General features: G+C 44.9%; 1 protein-coding gene across 9 annotated transcripts in view; it reads right to left on the bottom strand.

The window, feature by feature from the left end:
• The window catches only part of EPB41L1 (erythrocyte membrane protein band 4.1 like 1), a 164082-nt gene that overhangs the window by 56431 nt on the left and 80493 nt on the right, over positions 1-27158 (bottom strand). The window lies entirely within an intron of this gene.

Here is a 27158-nt window from a genome sequence, read left to right as displayed (position 1 = left end):
ATTTACCAGAGCACTGAGCTTCATTCTCCCCATCACCATGTCTACTTTAATGGATGGGATTTTGGAGGGCCAGAAAAAAATTCCTTGAGGGACAGTGAGGCTCCCAAACTGGGGATTAGCCATCCCTGCTACATAGAAAAACTCTTCTATAAAAAGGAAGGCAATCAACAATCATATTCAAAGTTGCATTTTGAGGAGCTCAAGAGATGAAGAGTAAGCCAAAGATGCTCTCTCCGCGTGAACACTTATTTAAAAAGTGTGGCTTCTTGCTTATGCTCCTGAAGGACACAGCTTAGCAAAATATCACATGTATTTATGGCAGTATTATAGATGCAATACTATAGAAAGTCAAACTGAGCTTACATTTTGGTAGGTAACAGGTGAATGTTTTTCACGCAACCTGTGCTAAATTTCAGTGGGTAACAGTAGGTGGCATTTTCAGAGCTGGTGTTTACCGGTAAGACCAAACAGAGCAAGTCTTCCACAGCCCATGCTTCAGATCACCAGCAATCTTACTTCTGCAGTGCCTGTATACTGATGCGCATGGCCCACCGACACACAAATTTAGAACAATTAGACATGGTGTGCCTGGATGCTTGCTAACCCCATCTGCGGTTAGGTTGATCTGGAACTGCTGAATTCTTGCCCAGCCACAAATGCTTATAACTTCCAGTTGAGGCTCAAGCGCAGCAGGAAGGATATCAACAAAATTTCAGTGCAGAACTCAAAGCCAGATCATTTTCTCTGAAGGTTAAGGAATTGCAGCCTCACTTGATGCCTTATATCTAGCCAGTGTCAAAGCTCACAGCATCAAATCTTTCCACTCCATTGTTTGGGAGAAATGCAATCCTCAAAGATATTAGAATTCAAAAGCAAGGACTTGCTGGTTGCTAAGCCCTGACTCATAGCCGTTGGGCTGACCCTATCCCGTACATTGTCATCTGGGCTTAACGAGATGGCAGACGTAGCTGCACATAAGGCCATGGATTAATGCGCTGGTGTCTGTGCCAAGCCAGCAACATCTCTCCAAATGACTAGTATCGTTGATCAGTGCCCAGCACTAAAGTTCCATCCCAGGGACAGTACAGTCAGCACAGCAGGTCTCACAGTTGACAAAGGATCTTGAAAAACAAGATTTTAGTAGACCAAATGCTGAACAGGAATTAACAGTGCGATGCATCACCAAAAAAAGCTAATGCTATTCTAGGCTGCATCAACAGAAGTATAGTGTCCATATCAAGGGAATTAACAGTACCACTACTACTGAACTAGATACACCAATGGTCTGACTTGGTATAGGAAAGCAAGGCTTGATCTTTTTAGAGAGAGTGAGAAAAATATATCAAGGTACCAACACACCTCTTTGGGGGATTTCATGAAAACCTGATGCGAATGAAGCTCTCATCTGATGGGACTAGGATGTAGCAAGCTAGAGGTCATAAGATTAGAGCTAGGCGACAGCCACAGATATTCAATAGTACAGCACAGAAATATATTCAACATAATATATACTTTGCAATCTCTGCCTTTCAGGGAAGAGCTGCAGATCAGGGGCAGAGAACATGCTTTCCAAGCAGAAGGTCCCCATTTAAAACCACAGCATCTCCAGGTAGGAGTGGGTGAGACTCCATACCTGGAACCCTGGAAAGCCACTGCCAGTCAGTGTAGACAGTACTGAACTAGACAGACCTGGTCTGTCTCAGTATAAAGTGAGAGATTTTACTTTCTTGGGCTCCATGATCACTGCAGATGGTGACAGCAGCCACGAAATTAAAAGACGCCTGCTTCTTGGGAGAAGGGCAATGACAGGCCTAGACAGCATCTTGAGAAGTAGAGACATCACCTTGCCAACAAAGGTCCGTATAGTTAAAGCTATGGTTTTCCCAGTAGTGATGTATGGAAGTGAGAGCTGGACCATAAAGAAGGCTGATCGCCGAAGAATTGATGCTTTTGAATTATGGTGCTGGAGGAGACTCTTGAGAGTCCCATGGACTGCAAGAAGATCAAACCTCTCCATTCTGAAGGAAATCAGCCCTGAGTGCTCACTGGAAGGACAGATTGTGAAGCTGAGGCTCCAGTACTTTGGCCACCTCATGAGAAGAGAAGACTCCCTGGAGAAGACCCTGATGTTGGGAAAGATGGAGGGCACAAGGAGAAGGGGGCGACAGAGGACGAGATGGTTGGATAGTGTTTTCGAGGTTACCAGCATGAGTCTGACCAAGCTGCGGGGGGCAGTGGAGGACAGGAGTGCCTGGCGTTCTCTGGTCCATGGGGTCACGAAGAGTCGGACACGACTAAACGACTAAACAACAACAACAATGTCTCTATGTATCTCCTGCTAAACGGTATTGGAGGTCAGAGAGATGGCAAGAGGTTTATAGAACCATAAACTGTTCTTCAATGTGAAGGACAACAACAGTAGACACACTTCCCCGAAATACAACTTGTTCACCACCATGGATCTTTCCCTCCAACATGCAGCTAGTGATGGATGCCTTTTAGCACACTGACAGCCCAGATGAGGTGAGAATGAGGGGCAAAGGCCTGCTCAGCCCCCACATAAATTGAGGTTGTGCCCTCTAAAACATGCCTTGGAGCCACACAGGGTTATATATACAGAGATTCCTTGGAAGACAAACACACAGATCGTGCTGAAGTTTACATTTCCTTGGCTCAGAATATGAACCCTGGTGATCTGAAACGCTCACCTTAAACAGAAGGTGAGCATTAATGAAGGTGAGTGTTACATTGCAACTCCCCAAGTTCTTCTCTGTATTGAATTTAATCCAAGACAAATAACAACTCAACTCTTTCCTCCTGCCCCTCCCAAACACCCAGCCTCCAGACTGGCTGCTCTGGTGGGCAGGAAGGAACTCTTTTCTTCATTCCCTATTCCCGCACCTGGAGTGCAGATAGAGCAGTGACCCATATGCCAGCCACGCTGTGAAATGCTGCTTTCCAAGGGCTGCTGATATTGGAAGGGGATGGAGAAAATTGCAACTGCCAGAGCTGTTGGCCTAACACAGCCCGAGAGGAAGGAGTAGAGGATAAATATCTCCATCTTGCTAGCTGCCACCATAGCAGACTCCAGATAAGTGGATGGGAAGGATAGAGTGGTGGTGATTACAGCTCATGAGAAAGTGGAGGAAGGATCTGACCCTGCTGCAAACTTATTGGTGCCCAGCGCCCATTCATGTGGATTTCTGCTGTAGTGCTCTGGGGCACGTTTTTGTGGAAAAGCAGCATAAAATTTGAAATAATGACAATAACAAAAATAGCAGCAGTAGTAGTTGTCCTTACTAGGCTTGACATAAATAGTGTAAATCCCTCACTGCACCATGTTGTCTTTCATGCTGGAACAACAAATTCTGCTTTCACTACCAATGGAGTGCTAACCAAAAATAGTTTCTCAGAACTACAGGTGATCTTCAGGGTGTTGTTGTTTTTGTTGTTATGGTGTGTATTTTTGTGTTTTTATGTTGTAGACTTCCCTGTGATCGTCAAATGAAGGGCAGTATAGACATTTCATTAACAACAACAACAACAACAACAACAACAATAAAAATAGCAACAGCCTTTATATAAAGCTAAACACTTCATTTTGGTAATCCATAATTAATACTCCCAAAATTGATCTAGTCCCCAGTCTCTTAAAGACAGGGTTGTTGCTAAACTGTTAGGTTTGAAAGAAGCATTCTGTTGTAACCAGTAGAATTGGTTGTGGTGTGTGTGCTTGTTGCTCATGATAGAATTACCAGTTTGCAAATGTACCTATGAGACCACAAACGTTGGCAAGCCCTGCCCTATTTGTTAGGAAAATAACTTGCTTTGCCAAACCGTGTAACAGATTTTTTGGGGAGGAGGGGTGAAGAGATTTCCCCTATCTCTAGAAAGGCAAATGTGGAAGTGGTTCTCTGAGAAGAATGATGTTAAACAGATCAGAGACCTGACTCTATGTAAGGCAGCACCTTATCTAATTGACCCATCAGGATGAGTGCTTGTTGTGCAGAGCATTGGGTTTAAATGTCAAATTGCTGTTGCTCACTGGAAAGCCTTGGTTGAGTTACCACCTCCTATCCTAATTTATCTATGGGTAATTACTATCAAGGCAGAAAGTAAGAAAAATATATTTTGAGATGACCATGAGACAAGCATCCAAGCTCCCTGGAACTTTGGCTACTTCCAAATTCTTTTCAGTTCTACATGGGAGGTGGGAGAGATGTCAAAAGGAACAATACATTTCCAAGCCTGAAATGTTGATATGAATAAAGTTGGTATTATTGAGGGAATGGCATGTTTGCACATGTCAAAATAACACTTTTTTCCATTTCAAAATGTCACTTTGAAGCGACATACTTTTAACTTCTATTACTGACAACCCATAAAAAAGAGAGGACAATATTTCCTTAAGTGCACCTTTGACATTGACGAATCCCATTTTCCAGGTAAAAAGCTAATGATGTTTTAGCTGCAAAGCTACCAAGATTTTGTACAAGGCTGCAATCCTAGTCCCACTTACCTGGGCAGAAGCCCCACTGATTCCAATAAAACATTTGCATATACATGGTTAGAACTGAGCTGCCAATCATGCCAGCTGGGTTTCTGCACAGAATTTCTACTCTTGTTCAATATATATGCCTGTGTGTGTGTACTCACACTGTATGCATATACACCCCCCACACCAACGAATACACACATCTTATTAAAAATGCAGGAAAGCAAAAGCTGAACAAATCCACTGCTATATAACCAGAAGGTGCAGTCATCTGTTAAAGCAAAGATGGAGCACCTTTAGCCCTCCCAATGTTGTTGGAGTCCCATCTCGGACTACCATCTCCCACCAGCCTCAGGCAGCATGGTCAATACTGATAGGAGTTGTAGTTCATTAACATCTCTCAAGGGTCACTGGCTCCCCATCGCTGAGCTGAAAGAACAGGAGATGCTGTCTACTTTTACCTACTGCAACTGGGATGGGATGTGAGATAACCATCTAGGTATCTGTGGTGCAGAGGTAGTTTGGTTACTAACTCTTGAAATGAACCATTTGGGTGTGGTAGATGGGACATGGGGTGTAGAGCCCCAGGAATGGAGCCAAAGGTGGAGCTCACAGGGGTTTACTGAGCCTGTGGGTGGACTTCAGCGTTTTGGACAGGACATGGGATGAAGCCCAATACAAAAGTTGTCCATTTACCCAAAGAAAAAACAAAACACCTCAGCCTTGCTTTATATGTCCTGCAAAGGGTACACAAAGAAAAGGAGGAAGGGAATCCATGGTGAGGCCAGTTCCCTTTCATCCCACCTGGTTCGGCTGGAAAGGCTAAGAGGTAGCTGGCCTATTAGTAAGTCGCTGGAAATCACAGACACAGGAAGAAGAAGAGCAACAGTGTCAGTTTCTGGAGGAGAACTCTGTTTTTTTTCCCCCTATTTGGGCTGGTGACCCACAAGAAGGTGCCCTTGCTTATCCCAAAATACCTTTTTTGCAGTGAGATTTTCACACACTAAAACTGCCATGCTGTGTCCTCTTACCACAGTAGGGTTCACACACAGCATGTGCTACGCTCACCTAAAATGAGCTTTTGGATGATCCCACATAAGGTTTTGCCTTCACACTTCAAAGCAGCACTGTGAAAATTTCTGCTCTCTGAAGAAAATATCCTGTCCACCTGCTAGGTTTGCAAGGCTGCAGTCTGGAGATTCTCTATCTGCTACTGAACTGGGAGACTATGGAGTTTCTTGCTTGTTTCTCTTTGCCCCAGATTCTCTTTTTAAAAAAATAAATAAATAAATCCGTGCCCACTTTTCTGGCTGTAATAACATGCAGGTAGATTAGGAGTAGAGATTTTATGGTGCAGCAGCAACATCCAGGTATAACATGCAAGGCTTCTGGCACTTCCAGACTGCAGCTCTTTTCTGATAGGATTGAACCACATACCGGGAAATGCAGTTTGCACACTTAAAGTTGATTTGAAGTGCTGGAGCAAAAACAACCACCACCACCTTCCACCGAAGACTACCAACATGTGAAGAAGTACAAGATGTCTTCCACTCAGATCCCCAAAGGAAAGATGCTGAGTCCTAATTATGGGGTTCCTCTATCAGCTGCCAGCATAGGAATCTGCTTTATACCACACCAGGCCATTAATCCATCTAGCTAAGTATCGTCAACATTGGCTGACAGTGGCTTTCCAGGGTTTCAAACAGCCTTTCCCCCACCCCAACTCAGAGACGGCAGGGATTGAATCTGGGATCTTTTGCATACAAAGCACACACTCTACTACCGAGCAACAGCCCTTCCCCAAAGGTTCATCTATTCTGCATGTGAAAAATGATGCTGTAGCAATGCAGATTTATCGTGGGAGTAAACTGCCGAAGTACCAGAAACTGTTCATGCCACAGAACAGCAGCCTTCGCTACTATCCACCCATACCATTTTACTAAATCATGCTGAGCTTCCTAGTGAGGATGGGCAGCATACCAATAACCTAGAATTCACCTCAAGAGAACAGGGTGTGAGTTCTGTGTTTTCCCCACCTTTGCCCAGCGCTTCCAACCTAACCTCACTTTGCTCAGAACATGCGCCTGGTTCAGCACTGAACACAATGCACGGTGTTGACAAACCCTGCCCACGCCATCAGTCTGTGCCCTGGGGCATGGCATTTGATTAAGCAAATACTTATCTTTACTTGTGTGACTACACATGTCAGCCAGGCTCATATTACCCAGCCCTTCCCTCTCCTCATTTTAAAATCCAGAGTTTACTTTTTTCCTTAAAAAGCTCCTGCAGCACATAATTCCATTGTGAGTTCACACCCTGTGCAAAGTCTTTCTGCCTGTTGAAGGAGAAAGCACCTGCATTCAGGTCTTTGTAACTATTGCTTTGAAAAGTCCCTGGCGTGGGCCTCGAGTGGTTCCCTCCGCATATTAGAGGCACACAAACCTGCCTTGCTTCATTTTGAAGGAGTTGTTTAAGGGGCCAAAGAATGAACATCCCAAAGGAGTGAAAATTATAGGCTTCTGGCAGATGTACATATTACAGTTACTGTTAAAAAAACCCTCAGGCGAGATACCAAGAGTTTTGTTTTTGGGTGGGTTTCTTTTTGCAGCAAGCATGTAAAGTTAATATGTAATGTACATCCTAAAGCATGTGCCCGGAAACCCTGATTTGACCAGGGCACCTAAAAAAACTGTTACTCCTATGTATTAGACCCACACTTAGTAGGTAATACCCAGTGCTAGTCCTACTCAAGACTTAAGCCCACTGAAATTGATGGAATTGTTAGTCATGTCAATTAATTTCCGTGGGTCTACTCTAAGCAGTAAAAGTATTCGATACCACCCTATGTGTTGGCTGCAAAAAAATATATTAAAAAATACAGTTTCTTTTCATAGCAATCAAAACATGCAAAGCAGGCTTTTACAGGCACAAGTGGAAGATTATAGGACAGAACTACACATGGGGACGCAGGTGGCGCTGTGGGTTAAAGCCTCAGCGCCTAGGGCTTGCCGATCGAAAGGTCAGCGGTTCGAATCCCTGCGGCGGGGTGCGCTCCCGCTGCTCGGTCCCAGCGCCTGCCAACCTAGCAGTTCGAAAGCACCTCCGGGTGCAAGTAGATAAATAGGGACCGCTTACCAGCGGGAAGGTAAATGGCGTTTCCGTGTGCTGCTCTGGCTCTGGCTCTGGCCAGTGCAGCGATGTCACGCTGGCCACGTGACCCGGAAGTGTCTCCGGACAGCGCTGGCCCCTGGCCTCTTAAGTGAGATGGGCGCACAACCCCAGAGTCTGTCAAGACTGGCCCGTACGGGCAGGGGTACCTTTACCTTTTACTTTTACACATGACAGCAGAAGGCCACATCTTCGAAACACAGGTTGCCGACACAAACCTGTAAAGTAGGAAGTGAGGCTGATTTTGCCTTCTGCCTTGGCTTTTCAAGCATCCTGTGTTAGGAGTGATGGGCAGTGATGGGGAATCATGTACAGTTGTGCCCTAAATGCAAAAACATCCTGTTGTCACCGTAAGGCTGGATCTGTACATACCTTTAATAGAAGAGATTCTTTTAACTGGCACACACATCTACACAATTTATTCTGGTAGTTTGGGAACATATATCATAATATGCCCACAGAAAGCCCACATTGAAACACCTGTGGCTAGAAAAAACCTTACATGGTAAAATTCTAAGTTCTGTACAGTTCATACAAATCTGACCCACTGCAACAGAATCCATGTTTTTACAGGGAACACTTAAAAAAAAAAAGTTTCGTATCTTATTTGGCAGGTTCCAACACACTGCTCGTGTCAGACCAAGGAGGCAGCATTTGGGTGTATACAGTCAAAGAAAATGGCAAACAACGGAACAGATCAGCATTGGGAACCATTGTTCATAACTCGTTGTCTTCCTGTCTGCTGTGATAAATGCACCCATCTAAAATAACACAGTTCTAATAAACGTATCATGTACAGACGACTGTGGTTTCTCCAGTGAATGTTGCATTTCTGCCACGCATGAAGGAGAGCAGCTGACACCTACCACATATATGCCATCAATGCCTGGAGAAAATATAGCAGGGTGTCTACTATGGGGAAGACTATACACACTCAACCAGGAGTAAGTCACATTGAACTCAATGCAGCTGTCACATGCAGAAGTGCACTGTTAGTAGTTGTGTGGAAGTGAAGGGGGTATTACCCCTCTCCCAATGATCCCTATCTAGAAGCAAGATAGGCAGGTTTTGATCTGCCAGCCAGAATATACATGCTCCTTGAGTATCAGGCAAGTGACAGCAGAGTACCACTTTATGTTTATATAATTATTGTGTTTCTTTTTCTTTCTATGTATAGTGTCCCCTAGCCAACTTCGAGAGCAATAAGTAAATGCTGAAAGTCATTGTGAGAAGCACAGAGCTGCTGCTGCTGCCCTGTGTCTGTGGCTCCCTCTTGCTTGCAACATCTGGGTCTGGTTGCTGGGGGGTGGGGTGGGGGATGAAGCTCTCCAAGTCTCTTTATCTGGCAATATTTCTTTCCCAGCCCAATTTCATGCACCCCTTGAGTGCTTTTGCCTGGTGTTCTTGAATTCTGATGGTGCCATTTACTTGCCTAGATAAAGGATAGAGGGATGCATGACTGTGTGGATGAACTAACCTACTGTACTAAGGTAAAATTTGCATGATTTGCTCTGCCTATTGATATGCTGCCCCCATGAGGTTGCACAGGAGGAAATGCAGCCCTCAGACTGAAAAGGGTTTCCCCACCCAATGGAGGTAAATAAAATGTGTGCTGTGATGTCATATTGCCAACCAATGGAGCAATGCACAGCACAATGGCACCATGCCACAAATTGTGCCTACTTAGATGTTATAAGGAAGAGGGAGAAAGGGATATGGAGCAGCAGCAGCTTCTTGCTTTTTCTCATAAATGGCACGTTAAGCAACTAAAGTTACAGCTTTTGAAAGGACAGCTCTTCTCTTACTGCAGAAAAGTTTTCTAAATATTCCATCGTGCATGTTTATTTCAGCACAGAGAGCACAATGGGATTTAATCTCTAACAACCAGGGCTAAGACTGCCACTTTAACCTATTGCATTGATGGGGAGAGAGGTTGAGAATCTACTTTAGCTATTTGAGGTCAACTGCAACAGATAGCCCAGGCTCACAGCTACCAGCTTAGAATCCTTAACCAGCTTAAAGTTAAGTAGCCTTTCTCTCTGAGAGCTGAACCGGCTAAAGGGAGATTTCCCTTTCCTTAATGCAGGAAAGCTAGATATGTTGTTTGGTGCATATTTAGGGGTACATGTGCAAAACGTGAACCTTAAGAATTAATTTCCAATTAAGGAGATCATCTTCAATCAGTTGGTAACTTAATAACTGACTTGCTAGACCAGGACAAAAGTCCATGTAGCTCGGCTTGTTTGCAGCAGTGGCCAACAGGGTGCTCCCGGAAAAGTCACAAAATGGGATAGCAGGGAGCCATTCTCTGCTGTTTGCTTCCAGTATCTGATATTCTGAACATGGAGCTGCCAATTAGCTATTATGCCTAATAGCCATTAACAAGCCTATCCCTTCATGAATTTTTAACCCCTTTTAAAAGCCATTTATGCTTGCATCCATGCCTCCCAACATCCCACGACAATCTTCCTGTTAATTATGCATTGCTTAAAACGGCACTTCTCTTTGTCTGTCCTGAACCTACTGCCAATTAATTTAACTGGATGACCTCAGGTTCTAGTGTTTTGAGAGGCAACAAATAATTTCTCTATTATGTTTATTCTCTCCCCAAAGAGTGCAGATCTTTATAAACTTCTAGCATCTTTCCTCTTAGGAGCGCTTCAAGTTTTGGGGTGTAGATATGCTTCTACTGTGTAAGCCACATGCGTAAATGGTGAGTGCTGTGACAGTGAAAGGGAGAGAAATATCATCAAGTGTGTGATGAGCACATGCTAGGGATCTGGATCAAATCATACATCCCTGCTTTGTGTCTCCTGTGTGACTCCTTCAAACAAAGCGGAGCTCATAGTACAACACATGGTGGACACAGTGGAAACACATCTTCTGTCCTTGCCTTCTCTCAGAACTCCAACAGCTGATGCCTTTCTTCCTAAGAAATATCCTCCATCTCATCCCTGCCTCCAGCCAGCTTTAGGCTATGCAAATGCCACACACTTAAAGCACATGACTTCTCTTGAAGAATCCTGGGAACGATAGTTGACTTCTCACAGAGCTACAATTTCCAGCAACCTTAAACTGGTTCCCAGGATTCTTAATAATAATAATAATAATAATAATAATAATAATTTATTATTTATACCCCACCCATCTGGTTGGGTTTCCCCAGCCACTCTAAGCAGCATCCAATCGAATATTAAGGGAGCCACATGCTTTAAATGCATAGTATGCATGCAGCCAAGGCTACTCTTTCCTGTCCCTGTTTCATCTCTACAATATATATATTGTGAGGTAGAACATGAAGAACTGTATGTTGTTGGGCCAAAGATGCATGGACATCTATCACTAAATTATTCCCAGCTCTGGATTTGCTCTCTCTCTCTCCCCCCCCCCCATAACCCTGTGTCAGGCTTTGGGGAAAACGGCTCCCTCCCACAGGGCAGCCCAGAATCAGAGAAACAGTAAGAGTTCTTACCAAGTCATTTATTCAATAATTCACAGAGAACAACGAAAGAATGCAGCCTTCCTAAAAATGGCGTTGCTCCAACTGAGCTCCTCCCCCCCTCCCTTCCTAGCAACAGCACTTTCCCTTACAGTGGCCACCAGGGGCTAATTGTCTCTGAGTCCTTTGCTCTTCCACTTTCAATGCATGCCAAGTTTTGGGAGAAGGGGGGTCAGGAATGCTCTCCAGTGATAACGTGTCAGCTGGTTGTTCAGTCTCTGTCTCCCCCTTCTCTTCTCCCAACACCTCCCAGCGCCTCTGTTCACCTGTCTCTGAGCTGTGACCTTCCTCAAACCACTGCTGTAATTTAATACTGCTTTCCTCTTCTTTGGGAAGTTCAGGAGGGGTGGCGGTCTCGACTATTCCTCCTCAGTCTCGTCCCCCTCAGTCCACTCCCTGAAACCCAGAACTCAGAAATCGCCAGTGAGATGTTGCAGTCTTTCTTGAGTGCTTTCAGCTGATTTAGGCCCCCAACTGCAATGTGAAGAATTAGAGCCCCACTTACAATGTGCTTCTAAAGATGCTCATCTGCTATCCTATTGCCCAGTCACCTAGCCATCAGAAATGTGTCACCAATAGCCCCTGTTCTCCAAGAGTTTGTGCATCTGCTGCCTTGGGCAGGTTTCCAGTTTGCACCCTTAACCTCTTAGCTGATTTCTCCCTTTGAGCATAGCCTATGTCTCAACCTGTGGTTCACACAGATCTGCCAAGCACTGAACTCTAAAGGAGTAATTGCAAAGACAGCCCTTGAAGGGCTATTCCCCAAAGGGAAGAAACCAAAACCTCTTAATAATTTAAAATCATAATAAAGCTACACTCATGCCTTTAACCCCCTCACTTCAAAGAGAGTCTTTGGTCGGCGGCAGTGACAGAGAAAGCTTGCCGTGGAAAGTGTGCGATACATGGCTGTAAGATGCTTTTTTAAATTTAGCGGGCAAGGTGCTGATGGTTGGGGAAGTCGTATATAGGAATATGAGGAAGCACACTTGATATTGGGGCTGGGTGGACAGGATGCCACTGAGAAAGAGGACAGGCTGGCTCAAGTCAGACGGCAAGCTTCTGAAAATATCTGGTGACACAAAGAGGGAACTCCACATTCTGAACTGGCACAGCTGCACTTCTATCCTCTTAACAATGAACTGAGCCACCCAATTTATAAGATCTAAAATAGCTCAGAGCTCAGTGGCAGAGTATGTGCTTTGCAAACAAAGGGGGGGTTGAGGTTCAGCCTCCAGGTTTTGGAACTCAGGTAGCAGAGCCAGAAAAGACATCTACCTGGCAGTAACTCTCCAAAGTCTCACTATCAGTGCAGAGCTAGATAAATTGGGGGTGGATAGAAGATCAAACCTATCCATTCTTAAGGAAATCAGCCCTGAGTGCTCACTGGAAGGACAGATCCTGAAGTTGAGGCTCCAATACTTTGGCCACCTCATGAGAAGAGAAGACTCCCTGGAAAAGACCCTGATGTTGGGAAAGATGGACGGCACAAGGAGAAGGGGACGACAGAGGACGAGATGGTTGGACAGTGTTCTTGAAGCTACCAGCATGAGTTTGACCAAACTGTGGGAGGCTGTGGAAGACAGGAGTGCCTGGCGTGCTCTGGTCCATGGGGTCATGAAGCATCAGACACGACTAAACGACTAAACAACAACAACAAAACAGATGGACCTCAGTCTGGAGGCTTAATGCCTAGCCCCGCTGCATAGACCATCCCCTGCTCACTACAAGCCACGCCCCTCACTCTCAAGTGCTTTTGCCTGGCTGAAATTGGTCCCTGAACTGGATGGAAGGTGTTGTGTATGTGAGTAAGCCTCTGATTTGTGTGGGGCTTGAATGGAGTCTCCTGTATCAAAGGTAAGAGTCACTCTACCCACTTTGGTCCACCACTGACATGCCCCCCCCCCCAAGTTTCTCCATGACAGAGTGTGGCTTTTGCCACATCTAAAATAAAACAATGGTATCACATATCAGATTCACAACTTCACTGAACCCCCAAAGAGGTAGAATCATAGATTTGGAAGGCACCATGAGGTGTTTATAATGTCTTATTTAAAACTGAAATTTCTACTTTTCCTGTCCGACAGAGGCACAAAACCCTGGAATCAACATCAGAATTAAAAAGCAACAGGAATCCACATCATTAAAACCATGTACAGTGGTACCTCGGGTTACAGATGCTTCAGGTTACAGACTCCACTAACCCAGAAATAGTACCTGGGGTTAAGAATTTTGCTTCAGGATGAGAACAGAAATCGCGCAGCAGCGGTGCGGCAGCAGCGGGAGGCCCCATTAGCTAAAGTGGTACCTCAGGTTAAGAACAGTTTCAGGTTAAGAACGGACCTCCAGAACGAATTAAGTTCTTAACCCGAGGTAAAAGGTAAAGGTAAAGGTACCCCTGCCCATACGGGCCAGTCTTGACAAACTCTGGGGTTGTGCGCCCATCTCACTTAAGAGGCCAGGGGCCAGCGCTGTCCGGAGACACTTCCGGGTCACGTGGCCAGCGTGACATCGCTGCTCTGGCGAGCCAGAGCCGCACACGGAAACGCCGTTTACCTTCCCGCTGGTAAGCGGTCCCTATTTATCTACTTGCACCCGGAGGTGCTTTCGAACTGCTAGGTTGGCAGGCGCTGGGACCGAGCAGCGGGAGCGCACCCCGCCGCAGGGATTCGAACTGCCGACCTTTCGATCGGCAAGTCCTAGGCGCTGAGGCTTTAACCCACAGCGCCACCTGCGTCCCCTTAACCCGAGGTACCACTGTAATATATAGCACAATGAGAAACTAAAAGCAGCAGACGATGATTTCAAGACCGTCAACATACCCAAACAACAGCAGAGTTCAAAGCTTGCTGAAAGAGAGAGAAGAAGTCAGGTACCAGCAAGACACCAGTAACAGGGAAGATAACCAGAGTTTGGGGTCCAGGTAGTTCCACATGTAGATTATCTCTCATATAAGGCAGGAAGTCTTACAATCTCCCTAGTTTGGGTCACTTTGTTGCTTTTTAAGGGATTAAAGCAGATTAAATCTTTGTTGTGTTCAAGGGATTAAAGCAGAAGTGGTCATCCAAGTGGATTCTAAGATCTCAGAGGAAGATATGACATATTTTTGCCAACTCCTGTGAACTGATTTTTCGGGCGGGGGGGGGAGGATCAAGGTGAGCACTCCGTTTGTTCCATTACTTCTGGTTCCAACATGTATTCCTACACACACACACACACACAAACACACACACTTCAAAATCACTCCCATGGAAGAAAACATTACTTCAGAAGTATCCTCCTGTGAACTTCCAGCCTTTGGCCAAGGAAGAGTGGCAGGTTACATACCTCCTACCGGCAAAGCTGCCAGAATGGCCAAGGCCAACCTGCCAAGCAAACATGGTCGGCTTTGCAATTTGAGGCTCCCAGTCTCAATGGTCCATTCTGAAGGGGCGAACTCACATATAAATCCAGTCCCTTCAAGTTCTTGACGATGTCACTCACCCGCCAGAAGCTCTCAGACTAACTGCCAGTACCAGGAAAACACTGTCCAAAAACAACAGCCACCTTGTTTGAGCCAGTGTGGTTCCAGGGAATAGAAAACTGGACTCGGACCAAGAGAAGCTGGGCTCCAAATCCCAGCTGAGCCCTGGACGCACTGTGTGGCCTTGGTCTACCCCTTTTATGCCAGGGACTGAGAGGAATCAGGGGAGCTAGGAAGCTGTAGCATAAAAGGCCATTCACACATGTACACAGAAGCTGCAAACCTGCTACAGGAGTCCAACGTGTGGTTAAGGATAAAAGGATGTTGGGAATATTATATGTGAGGATGCAGAAGGTTAGCAGCATTGGGGAAGAGTACTCCAAGGGAGACACTGGCTACTTCAGAAAGTGACAAAAGCCAAAGCGAGCCAAGAGCCCTCCTGAGGCAAAGGAAGAAATGTGTTTACTCTAAGAAAAATAATTATTGACATTTATTAAGGACTGGAAACTTCTTATGGACTTTTTGCATGAAAGAGAAAATTAACTTCTAACATCTGGATTTAAAGATTCAAAAAATACTGGTTTCTAGAAAACAAAATAGTTGGATGCCAATTTGAGTGAATACTTTGAACAAGTTACTATATTTGGCTGACAGAAAGAGAATCAGAAGTCTTTTCATCTTTTTCTTTTTCAATTTTTCTTCCCCCCTTCCCTTTCTTCTGTTTCTTTTTCCTTCTCTTTGCCCATTTCTTTTTAGATTAGATGTTAAAAATATTTCTTTTATTCTGGCATACTATAAAAAAGATACTTTGTATTAGGTATAAACTTCGGCTTCCCCCAAAGAATCCTGGGAACTTCAGTTTACCACCCTCAGAGCACCCATAAGCAAACTGCAGTTCACACAATTTTGAGAAGGAAGCCATGACTGTTAAAAGTGGTGTAATAGTTTTTTAGATAGCTGTGGCTTCAGTATTGCCTCTCCTCTTCTTCCTCGTTCTTTGTTCTTCCTCTGTGCCCTGAAATTGTCCATGGATGCTGGAAAACTCCCAGCTACACAAATTCACAGCTCCTGGTTCCCTTCAGCCTATCATTATCCTTTGTTCCTCTGCATCAGCCTGTCTCTCACTGACACCCCTCCATTCCCCTCCTGCTCCTTTGCCCTGTTTTCCCAATGCTGTCCTCCCTGCCTCCATCTCTTCCTGTCTGTATCCCTGACTCTCTGTCTTGCACATGTTTCTCACTTCCATCTCCCCAATCCCGTTACTCACAGCTCAAAGGCAGGAACTGCTTGAGAGCTTTAATCACAAAAGTTCAAAAGAAAGAGAATTCATTTAATAGAGTTGTCATGGCTGATATTCTGCGATGTGGACACTGTAGCCCCCTGGCAGCAGAAGAGAAAGACCATTTCCTGACTGGAGCACATCTTGACACCTCTGTGACTTGGTTTCAGCTATCACAAACTACATCAGTCCATTTCAATCTGTCTATCACAAACGCACAAGCAGCCTCTCCGGAAGAGAGAGCAGCTTTTTCAGCTTGGGTTTCCAACAGTCTCCCTCATATGAGGCTCTACAAAATCTAACCCAGGCTATAGGCCTTGTAAATAAGAGTTCTGAGCTATTCCATGTGTTAACATTTAGCTCATGAGGATCAATGCCCATGTAACAATGCCCAAGATATGTGGGATCACAGCTTCACCTTGAAAAACATACACAAATTTTAGTTAGAGGTAGGTAGCCATGTTGGTCTGCCATAGCCAAAACAAAATTAAAAAATTCCTTACAGTAGCACCTTAGAGACCAACTAAGTTTGTTATTGGTATGAGCTTTCATGTGCATGCACACTTCTTCAGATACCATTGGTATGATACCATTCGTATCATACCAATAACAAACTTAGTTGGTCTCTAAGTTGCTACTGGAAGGAATTTTTTATTGTGTACACTAATTTGAGAGGGAGGGGCCATGATCACAGCTTGCAAGCCTATTGCAGGCAACAGCCACAATTTACACAGATGCGCCAACACATAATGATGCTCCGCATGCGTTACGTGTTACTTGGACGTCACAAAATGCAGGCACACAGGAATCATTTGTGTATGCAGTCTAGCCAAAGGTTAGCTGCAATTAATATTGGGACATTTTAATATTGCGACAATTAATTCTACCTCTCAGTCCTGTACCCACACCATAAAAACACTTGCCTATCAAGAAGACTGAAATACCAGGAGTCCCCCCCCCCCCATATTTGCACACCTAACTGCAGATTTCCAAACAGTTGGGTGGGATACATCAGAAGAAATCCTGACAGACTTGAGTACTACCAGCCTCCCAATGTGACTGTGTGGGACACAATTCTCAAGTGTAATTAGGATGAGAGAGTAATCTCTTCCAGTACATGGGATAAGGCCAATAGGAAGCTCCTCCATGCTAAGTCACCTTCTATTTAGTGTCCCCCATCATGATATGTTTTGGAACAGCTGATTCTAACCATTCCTTGAAGCTCCCCAAGCCCCCACTACTGAAGTTTGGGTCTTGCCACTGGACATTCCAGCCAACCACAGCCAGAACCCCTGAACTCTTCTTAGCACTGTCTCTGGTTCTGGCACTGAAGGAAAGGACATGTGTCCAGTAACCCCTACAGAGGGCAGAAAGAGTGAGCCTGCAGTAGCAGTAACTTGAGCCACAGCAGCCCAGCACCATTTCCAACAAGCACTTGTGCAGAGAGCAACTGTCTTCTTCCAAATTTAAACACAGCCAGCTCACTGTTTATATTGTAGATTCTAATTCTGATAGCTGCTAGTGAGCAAGGTTTTTTTTTGTTAGGATTAGCAAGTACTGAATTCAGTGTCAGTTCTCTCTCCTCCCCCCCCCCATCTCTCTCTCTCACTCACTCACTCACACACACACACATATTTGGCCAACACCTTTTGATTTACAGGCTGAAAGAATATTTGCATATTTTCCATGACAAAGAAAAACCATTTTCTTCAGAGACTGATCGGCCCCTAAAGGGAATCTTGGTGCTTCTCATATATACACCCTGACCTACAGGAGTCCAGATAATGGAATTATTCATTCCAAAGAAGGGAGGCTTGGCAAGACTGTTCAGAAATAGCAAGAAGCAAAATTATTTCTGAGCAAAGCAAAACAGATGCCCCCCCCATGCTCCTTTCACTCACCCACCTGCCTAGTTTTACCCTGTTTCATTCCTTCCCTCTTGTTCCAATCCAACTGCACACATAAACCCCTCAAGGAAGCACAAACAGGATCCTGGGAGCAAGACAGTTACAATATTCTCCCTATGATCTGGGGCTGCTTGTTTAATGTAGCAAATAAAATGTGATCACAGAGCTGTGACAATCCTGCTCCAAGTCCTCTAAATTCAATCTGGGCTTGTGCCCAGGACTTGACTGTTTTGAGACTTTGAATTTACGTTTTTCGAACCCTCGTGGTTGCAGGCAGAGAAAACAACTGCAAAAGGTCAGGAGCGGTTCCAGCAATTCCACACTATGCATCATGAAAAGCCCCTCCCCACAGCTGCGAGCCCTTCCAGTTACTAAACCCACACACCTTGCCACCCATGACAGATGAACTGCTCCTGCAGCCCTTGGGAAAATACTCCAAATTCTTTGGAAACCCAAATATTATGTTCCAGATAATAGGCTTATACACATTAAGCAAATACAGAGGAATTTCCATAAACTACTCTGTTCTTATTTCCCTGGCATATAATTTTGGGCACAAAAATTATTGACATTGTAACTGGGGAAGTGCTGCAGCTTCACTCTCTGAGCTAAGAGTTCTACTCTTCTGGTGCTTCCCAGTTAGAACGTCGTACATATCTAAAGGACTGTCGCATGGAAGATGGAGCAAGCTTGTTTTCTCCTGCTCTGGAGGGTAGGACCTGAACCAATGGTTTCAAGTTACAAGAAAGGAGATTCCAACTAAACATCAGGAAGAACATTCTGACAGTACGAGCTGTTTGACAGTGGAACCGTCTCCCTTGAGAGATGATGGACTCTGCTTCTTTGGAGGTTTTTAAGCAGAGGTTGGATGGCCATCTGCCATGGATGCTTTAGTTGAGATTCCTGCATTGCAAGGGGTTGGACTAGATTAAGTGTTTCCCAAACTTGCGTCTCCAGCTGGACTACAACTCCAATCATCCTTATCTAGCAAGACAAGCAGCCAGGGATGATGGGAATTGTAGTCTGAAATCAGTTGGAGACCCAAGTTTGGGAAACACTGGATGATCCTCAGGGGTCTCTTCCAATTCTATGATCAAAGGGCAGCTCTGCATTGCCTCATCTCCTGAGCATGCCTTCACTTGCCCTCCCTGCCTCTCACCTCAAGCAGCTCTGCCCACATCCACAGAAATCAACAGGGAGCCCCAGTGGTCTGACCCAGCCCTGTGGCCAAAAGGAAAAACCAATCAAGCACCTATCAGTCCACAAGATCCAGATTGCACATTCATCTCCAAACACAGCATGCAGTAGTAAGGCCCGCATGCCATACAATTGCTTTGTATTATTTCTGTTCTATCCTGGCTGACATGTCTGCTTATGACAACCTGCAAGGGAGGTATTGTAAAGAAACGCAGCATTCAGAATGGAGGCACTTGCTGCCGCTCCAAGCAGTAGAGAAAGGTATCAGGGCAACAGCAAGGACAGGAAAAGATGGTGGCAGTGCTTGGACAATCTGATGAAGCCCTGAAGCTTCTTGCTGAGGAGCAAGGCCTTATAGCCAGACAGAACTTGCATTTCTTGCAGTGTAATGGGAGAATTACAGTGAGAAGAGATGATAAAGAAATTTGGTTCAGATGTTAATTGAAACCTACCTAAGGCATGCTTTCCGAAACAATATGTGAATCTAAACACAGCTATCCTTTAAAATTCACACTTCTCCACGTGCCACAATGTAGTTTTCTGGCCATAACGTGTACAAAATGTGGGTTATCAGGAAAAAGTGTGCATTAAAATTCAAATATTAGTGAATGTAACATTAAAAAGGCATTATATTTAGGGTCAATTTCTGGCAAAAAATGTGCAGATCAGACCAAACTGCACACAAACATGCGAGTATCAGGATTATACTTTAAGGCTGATGAATTTTCACAAGAAAATTTTTAAAAGAAAGAAAGGGGAAAAGAGAAATCACAACCCGATGCAGAAATGTGGAGAACTGAACTTTAGCCTGGGGAAAAAATGAGAAAGCAAAGATGAGAGATTCATTCCAGTGACAGGAAGAATTTGCCCCACACGATGTAGTAGGAGTGGGGTTTGCATTTATTTTCAAGGAAAGCAAGAACAGTAAACAAATAGGGGTTTAATTTCCCTCCCTGATGAAGTGCCCCTCCCTTGAATGAGAAAGAATAGCCTATGTCTCTCCCGCTCACCCCATCTGGTCTGCCTAGGCAGCACCAAGCTGCTTTCAGCTCTGTCTATCGGTCCCAAGTCCCCACATACCGAGCCCAGCCTGCAGTGCTTAGGCTCCCTCTCCTTCTCCCTCCAGCCATCCCCATGATCAACTTCTTTCATTAATAATGAGTGTCTGGTTTTTATCAGCTCCGCTCGCCCCAGGCTTAGCCCATAATACACTAAAAGGGAGCCAGGCATTGGCAGCTGGCAGGTCCTGGCGAGACAAGGAACCGCAAAACACGGACAAACAACTCTCCTCACAGCTCTCTGCACACACAGAGCAGGGTTACAGTCCCAGCTAAGAAGAGCTTGGTTGGTTCTTTATGTCCTTTTCTTTAAAAAGTGCATTATTATAATGATACCATCTGCCTAATTTGCAGATGAAACCTCTCTATGCAAAATAAACAGGAGATTAAAAACAAAAACAAAAAACCCAGAGGAGTCTTGAGACATCTATGGATGCTTCTGCCACAATAAGCAAGCCATCCTTAAACAAGAAATTTATTGTGGCATGAGCTTTCAGAGGCTCTTAATTTTTGTTAGTTTCTCTCTTTTTTTTGCAGAGTCACAAAACTCTACTTATGTTACTAACATGGATACCCTTCTCAATGAAGAAGAGGAATCCACAATCTGCCATTTAAGTGTGCAACCCAGTTAACAGAATTCCAGAAATTCCAGACGTCTCAAACATTTTGCCATGTTACCACTAACCCACACTGTCGTCAGGCAAACAGAGAAATCAGTACAGACTGCAAAGTATACCGAATGACCCATACACTGTCTTTTAAGCTACAAATCAAAGTCAGCACAGCTACTGGATAGCCCACTTGGAAAACATGGTATCATTGTTACATTGCCATTATTCGGATTGGCCAGGATTTCAATGCCTCTCTTGATCTGGTTTGCTCTAAAAGGCACAGTTTGCTATAAACCTGTCATCTTGTACTCTCTCAACACATCAAATCATAAATAAAGTCAGCATACTAAAGAAACAGATATGAAAAGGTTTTAGAACTTTACAGACATTAAGTCTGTGGCTTTTGGCTCACAGAATATACAATGATAACCAAACGGCCTAAGGTGGTTTCACAACACTGAAATGCAGACAGTCTATAATATCGCATCAATGAATTCTTTACAAAATTTTCAAATCTGGTCATACTATATCACAGAAATACATGATGTTTCTATAGTACCTTGACTTATTGTATTCGTTTGACTCTAACACTTTTTGGGGGACTTTTCTGTGATGGTACCCTGGTTGTGAAATACTCTCCCCAGAGAAACTCATTTGAAACCTATATGCAGTGGTTTTTATTTTTCCAGGCTTTCTAGCTTAAAGAACATGCTTCAGTGTTTTACAGACCTTTGGCACTTTGCTGTTTTCATTCTGACACTGTCCATGTTGGGGTTAAAATAATAATAAACTTCTCAGATAACTTTATCAATGGCTGGGTGGTATAAAAACGCTTTCTGCATCATGCTCTCAGCTAGCCCTATGGCAAAATGAGGAGCCAACGTAAATGACACTGTTGCATATTCAGTGTTTCAAAGCAGAACAGTGCGGCTTCAACATTTTCAAATCTCTGTCGAGATTTGACATCCCTGAGAAACTGTGTTCACATTTGCACGCCATATTGCCACACATAACAACAGTAACAGTGCTATCAGTAAACAGCATGTCATAGCAACAGCTGAACACGGCACATGAGCTTAGTACCGTAGATTCTGGCGTATAAGACAACTTTTTAACCCTGGAAAATCCTCTAAAAAGTTGAGGGTCGTCTTATATGCTGGGTATGGGTTCGCTGGGCAGCGGAAGTGGGCAGCGGGCTCCGCGCCGGGAGGAAGCCGTGTATAAGACTGAGCATATAAGTTGACCCCCCAAACTGGCAGCTGACAATTTGGGGGGTCGTCTTATATGTCCAGTCACCTAATACGCCGGAATCTATGGTAGTTTTATGCTGTCTCACAGCCTGCTGCACATGATCTTGCCTGGAAGGTTTAAAATGAGCAGGGCCCATCCTCAACACTGAAAACTGAAAACTGGAGGGTCCAAACCTCCACTGCCTTGTTGGATATCTTTGGGAGAAGAAAGGGCTGAGGAGTAAACTCTACACAAATCTGGAGTAGAGTCCCGAAGGATGGTCCCTTGTACGCCTCCTTTTAGCAACTCCTGCAGCCAAGCTGGTGGCCAATGTATTGGTCTGCTTTCCTTTGGACCACATCAGTGAGGCAGAGAGAGTTTTTTCTTTCTTTCTTCTGGTCGCCCAAGACCGAATTCCCCCCAAAATTTTCAAGGAGGCGCATGCCAGGCCCCCTCAATATCCCATGGCCTGCAGTGGACCCCGTCAGGCCTTCGGCAACAGGCTACACTGGGCCTCCTCATGCCACGTAGTGTTACATGCACATGCTAGCCCCCCAAAAAACAACTTGGGCAGAAAAAACTTGTGTGTGATGCACACTGCCCAGGCTTGCATCCTAGGCATATCATTTTGGTGCTGCTAATGCAGTGGTTTGACCTCACCCCCAGAGGCACAACCCATTGCCTCTTGAAACAGACAGATGCCCTCATATGCCCACTTTGATTAAGTGGATAGAAGCTTTAGTCCCGACAAACACTTGGGCACCCAAGATTGAAGAACACTGCTCTAGCCCATGGAAGGTTATGCCAAAAAGAGTTTGTTGGCTTACAACAAACAAACAAACAACAATAACAACAGCAATTTATTATTTTTACCCTGCCCAGCTGACTGGGTTTCCCCAGCCACTCTGGGTGACTCCCAACCGAATATTAAAAACACGATCAAACTTCAAACATTAAAAACTTCCCTAAACATGGCTGCCTTCAGATGTCAGACAGTTGCTTATTTCCTTGACATCTGTTGGGAGGGCGTTCCACAGGGAGGGTGGTAGGAAGAAGTGGAAGGTGGGCTGATCCCTTAACTTAAAGAGTTTGGAGCATGGAGAGAATTTAACACCCGATTGCTGCAAGTGCCAGCCCCGAACCTAAGCACAATCGTACTATAAAAAAAAAGGAGATGTGTTAGGGTTTGTGTAGGGCTCCTGAGAAGAACTGGTGTTTGCAAAGCAATCTGTACCATCAAGTCCTGAACCAGAATGCTGCTATATATAGCACCCAAGGTTGGTGTGAGAGGTTTGGCCTTGGATACTTTTAGCACTCACAACCGGGCCTTTGCCATTGTTAGGTGTGAAATCAGGTCAACTCCAAAGGACTGGAAGCTGACTAAGGCCATCCTCTGATCCATGTTCCATTTCCATACAACTCCACAGCTGCAATGAAGAAAGTCAGGTGAAGGGTCTCCCACTGCGGAATAAAGGCCAAACTTGGTAAGGCAAGTAAAATATTTGTGATTGCCCTCTCCTGACATTTTTTAATGGAAGGGAGAAAAATGGTACTTATATGTTTTACCCTGTTGGGCAAATTACAGCTGGCAGGGATTTCAACTGGGGAAGGGGTGAATGGAAGAAAGGCTTAATCCCATCCCCTTCTCATGGGCATCATCCGGATTATCCTGTCACCTGCCACTTTAGCATGCACATGCATATATATATATATATATATATGGAGATCCAATCATAGATTTTCCTTCACATCATCCAATTTGTCTTCTGGAAGCCTGAAGACATCCTGGCTGAACACCATTTCATTTAGGGATCTCTTTAGACAGACAGCTAACCTGCAGCACAGCCCAGTGAAACAAACAAAACAAGCAATTATTGGCAAGGGGAAGCATTAGCATGCACTGCAGCAAAAACAACAGACAGCCTTGTGGCACCTTAAGAAGACGACACAAATATATTATGACATTTATAAAATTTCTTCATCGTGAACACGGGGGGGGGGGGGAGGAAAAGGTCCAGATATAGTAACTGCAGGATATTCATCCAGTTTAGTTACTGAGCCAGTTCCAAAGATCCCGAAAACTTCCTTTTAAACCCATTAATAGGACACAAATTGGATGCTGTGAATGAATGTAAAATGTGCACCTACTGAAACATTCACCCAATGCTGTAGCTGGGGGGGGGGTAGCCCCAGGTAAAGCTTCCATTGACGCTCCCAGCCTGTGTGTGTGTGCAAATGTGTGTGAGGTAGGTATCAAACTGGGTTTTTGACCTGGGTGAAATAAAGCCTAGTTTTGCCCCTGGATTCACCTAACCAGCCCCATCATTGGAAGCCCTGAACAATAGGGTTTCCTCGCTTCCACCACACCTCCTGCAAAATTGGTTTGGGAGTGGGTCAGGAGAACCCTCCAACCAGTTTGTGGAAGAAGAAAGCATCATTCCGTCTGGCAAGCCGGAATGCCTATGCAGACAGGACAATGGGAAGAACACAATGCTGAACTGCACCCATAAATTCCAAGCACCACACTCCACTCTGTTTTTGGTTAACAATATAATGGGCCCATCCATCTGCAAATTCAGGAATGGCATCAGCCAAGCAGCAGTTTTGAACTTTGTTAAACAGAAAGCAAACTTACTGCACTCTCTGATATGAATAATGTTTCGAAATGAAGGAAAACTGCACTTTCCCCCAGGAGGTTAAGGGAGCGCTTAATTTTTGTAGGCTAACATCCGCATTTAATTTATTTACTGACTGACTGATTAGAATAATTTCTTTACTACTTTTCATTTAAAAAACAATTCCCAAGGTGATTAGCAACCATAAAACAACAACAAAATTAATAAAGCATACAAATACAACAGCACAATTATAGAACTAGAGTGGCTAAAAACTGGCACTGATGGTCTGGCAATCCCTGTGCAAAAACAGTGGGTCTTTAGTGCATGACAGAAGCAGACCACCACTAACTTACAGCAAAGAGTTTATTCCAAAGTGTAGGTGCCACCTCCAAAAAGGCCTGCTTCTACATTGGTCCAATACAGAGTTCTGCAGGTTGCAGCCCAACAAAAAGGACTTCCTCCAAACATCTTAGTGAACAATTCTTAGACAACATTACAGAGGTCCTAATGTGCTGAAATTGACTCCTGTTTAACTGTTCCCTAGCCTTTAACCACAGGCTGACTCCCTTCCTTGTAGTATGTGGGTCACTGGTGAAAGGAGCATATTTTCATGTTTCAACTCAAGATGCTTTCTTCCAGCTCAATAAATACTAATCCCCTTTGAAACTATTATCACATAACTTCTTCTGTTTGTAAGAACATAAAAGAGCCCTGCTGGAGCGTGTCAGCGGCTCATCTAGTTAAACATGGTGGCCAGCCAGAGGCCTCTAGAAAGCTCATAAGTAGGATCTCAGTGCAACTGCACACTCCTCACTTGCAGTTCCCAGCAACTGGGATTGCAAATGGCAGTAGAACATAGCCATTCTGGCTAGTAGCCAGTGACTGCCTTAACCTCCATGAATTTGTCTAATTCTCCTTTAAGTTGGTGACCATCACTACATCTTGTGAGAGCGAGTTTCAGTGTTAGATGATGTGTTGTGCAAAGAGGTAAGGGATGAAGCTGCCACAAATATTGTAACTCATGCAAACTCTCCTTTGAAAAATCTACTATGGATCAACACTGTCTCACCAGTGTCAGGGATGTCACCCACAACTTAACAAAGAGGAGGAGGACTACGGTAATCTGCTGCTCCCTGCCCCACTCTTTGCCTGCCCTCCATTCCCCCCAGCTGTGGGGCAACAAAGGAGTTCTGTTTACTCTTGCAACTAGGGAGAGGAAGATGAATGAAAGGACTAAGGGAGAAGCAGGCTAGGAAAAGCCACATCTCTATCCTCCGTCATAGCTGAGGGGCTGTCCCTTTAAATCAGGGATGGGGAATCTCTGGCCCATGGCCCGTTGCAGTCCTTAGAGGGCACCCATTTGGTACTGAGGCCTCTGCTCCTTGCTCACAACCTCATTTTTTACTATGCTGCCACAGAGGGGAGGGGAAAGCAGCAAATTGCAGGTGCAGCCCACTTTCTCCCACTCTCGCCTTGCCTTACTTATCCCGTGGTTTTTCACATAGTGTTTGGTCATCCTGCTCAGGTTGCAAAGGCCAACAAGTCCCGAGTGAGGCTTTTTTGTGTGTCTGAAAGGATGGCAGGTGCGAGATCATGCCTGCAACAATGCTCCAAAAATGAGAGGAACCACCAAAAGCCATCATCCAGCCCCCCACCCACTTCCTGCCATGCAGCTATTAAAAGCACAGGAGCTCCTTTCCAGACTTGGCACTGACAGAATTCTATATTTTTGATGTAGCCAAAAGCAGAAACCTGGGGGCTTCAAAGGAGTGTAGCCTTGGAAGAGGCCATCTCCTCATGGATGCACCTTCAGGTGCTTACAACACAGCGGTGGCCCCAGCACTACTTTACAGCTTTACATGTAGCACCAAGGGAACATTTCATAAAGGGAAGAGCAGTGCCCTAATTATGGAAGAAAATGGAGAAGTTCTTTACTAGAACCCATAAACCTCACACCTGGACTACTCCTGCTTTTAGACAAACCATGACCCCCTTTAGCCTCCCAAAAGCAGTAGCAAAGTGGGCAGGGGAGAGAAACAAAACCCTCCCCCCCCCCCCCATCCTGCAAGTTTGGGAGGGCAACTGGAAAGAAGGGGAAAGGGCATAGCTCAATGGAAGGCAATCTGTTTTCCCTGCAGAAGGTCCCAGGTTTGATCCCCAGCATCTCCAAGTAGGGCTGGAAGAGACTTTCTGCCAGAAATCCTGGAGAACCTTTATCAGTCAGTGTAGACAATACTCAGCTAGATGGAGCAATGGTCTGATGCAGTCTAAGGCAGATTTCTACACTCCTAGCTCTCAGAGCATTTCCAGAATACAGCATATTATGCTAGGAGCCATTGGGAGCAGAGACAGCCCCTAGCATACCCTTCTAAAGAACCTGAATGCAAGAAACAGAAAACCAACCCAGGCTTTCTCCATCCCTTTTTTGCTGTAAGGGCTTGAGGAGCTGCATTGCACAGGCTCAAGGTTACCATGGTGCGGGGGGCAACTCAAGAACTCCAAGCCCAGATGTGTACAACTGTTTAGTCGAGGAGGCAGGCTGGCCTGAAAAGAAACAACGGGGCTAAGAAGCCTCCGGAGAAAGCCTACATTACAAAAAAAGAGAGAAAAAGAAAGAGGGAGACTCTAGTAGTCCC

Source organism: Podarcis cretensis (assembly GCF_951804945.1).
Source record: "Podarcis cretensis genome assembly, chromosome: 6".
Lineage (NCBI taxonomy): Eukaryota > Metazoa > Chordata > Lepidosauria > Squamata > Lacertidae > Podarcis > Podarcis cretensis.
The sequence above is the reverse complement of the archived record's forward strand: the minus strand, read 5'-3'. Positions and strand labels throughout refer to the sequence as shown.